Source organism: Delphinapterus leucas, chromosome 11 (genome assembly GCF_059928025.1).
Source record: "Delphinapterus leucas isolate spDelLeu-1000000601 "Yukka" chromosome 11, BTC_Dleu_Yukka2, whole genome shotgun sequence".
Classification (NCBI taxonomy): Eukaryota; Metazoa; Chordata; class Mammalia; order Artiodactyla; family Monodontidae; genus Delphinapterus; species Delphinapterus leucas.
The window spans coordinates 27,043,662-27,045,039 of NC_143139.1; the positions used below are offsets into that span (position 1 = coordinate 27,043,662).

The 1,378-nt window shown below is 35.5% G+C and overlaps 1 non-coding gene across 1 annotated transcript; it reads left to right on the plus strand.

Moving 5' to 3' along the window:
• Positions 1-942: 942 nt before the first annotated feature.
• LOC115802876 (U6 spliceosomal RNA) lies at positions 943-1,049 on the plus strand. The gene has a single exon (XR_004023455.1). It is a non-coding gene; the product is annotated as a U6 spliceosomal RNA (small nuclear RNA).
• The last annotated feature ends 329 nt before the right edge of the window (positions 1,050-1,378 follow it).

Sequence of the window (1,378 nt, forward strand, 5' to 3'; positions counted from 1 at the left end):
CTTTTTATGGCTGAGTAATATTCCATTGTATATATGTGCCACATCTTCTTTGGTTGTTTGGTTTTTTGATATTGAGCTACATGAGCTGCCTGTATATTTTGGAGATTAATCCTTTTTAACCTGATTAAATTAGCAAAAGTAAAATTATTGATACTACCCACGGGTGGGTATGAGGAAATGGGTACTCCTACATACTTAAACTAGCACACAATATCTATTTAGATTTTAAAGATGCATAGCCTTTGACTTAGCAATTTCATTTCTAGGAGTCTACTTTGCAGAAATATTAACATAATTATGAATACACAAATGTATAGGGATATTTTCTGCAACATTGTCCATGATAAAAAATTCTAAGTGATCTATCATCTACCAAGAGAAAAACTGTTAAATAAATTATAATATTCCTTATAAGAGACTACTATGCAGCCATTGGGAAGAATATTTTGATATTTTTATGCACTGGTGTGGAAAACATCTGTAATACAGTAATAAGTGAAGAAAAACTATAATAAAAGGAACTTTTTCACTCTAAGTGAAAAAATAGAACTGTATGTATAGTATGATCTAATTTATATTATATGTTTGCATCTGGACAGTGAAAAGTATGAACAGAAAGAAGCTATTAACTGTGGTTCTCATCTGGAGAGTACGTTCTGCAGTGAGCTTTTTTATATTTTATATCATTCATTTAATGACATTATTATGGGCTGAACTGTGCCTCCTCTAAATTCATATATTGAAACCCTAACCCCCAGTGTGACTGTAATTGGAGAAAGGGCCTATAAAGAGTTGATTAAAGTTAAATGGTCATACTTGTGGGGCCCTTATCCGATAGGACTGGTATCCTTATAAGAAGAGGAAGGGACACCAGAGAGCTCTCTCTTTCCACATGTGTACAGAGGAAAGGCTACGTGAGAACACACTGAGAAAACAGCTATTGTGCTCACTTTGGCAGTACATATACTAAAATTGGAATGATACAGAGAAGATTAGCCTGGCCCCTGCACAAGGATAACACACAAATTTGTGAAACGTTGCATGTTTTTTAAAACAAGATCAACACTTAAACACACACACAAAAAGACGACAAAGAAGACAGCTATCTGCAAGGTAGAAAGAGGGGTCTTACCAGAAACCAGCTCAAGCTGCTATAACAAGATACCACAGACTGGTTGGCTTGAGCAACAGACATTTATTTTCTCACAGTTCTGGAGGCAAGAATTCCATGTTCAGGGTACCAGCTCAGAAGAAATACACAACACCTCTGCTCATAGTTATTGCAGAACTAGTCACGTGACCCCAACCAAGTTGCAAAGGAAGCTGGGAACTATGAGAACTACATGAACATTTAAAGAATACCAAATATTTCTGTCAT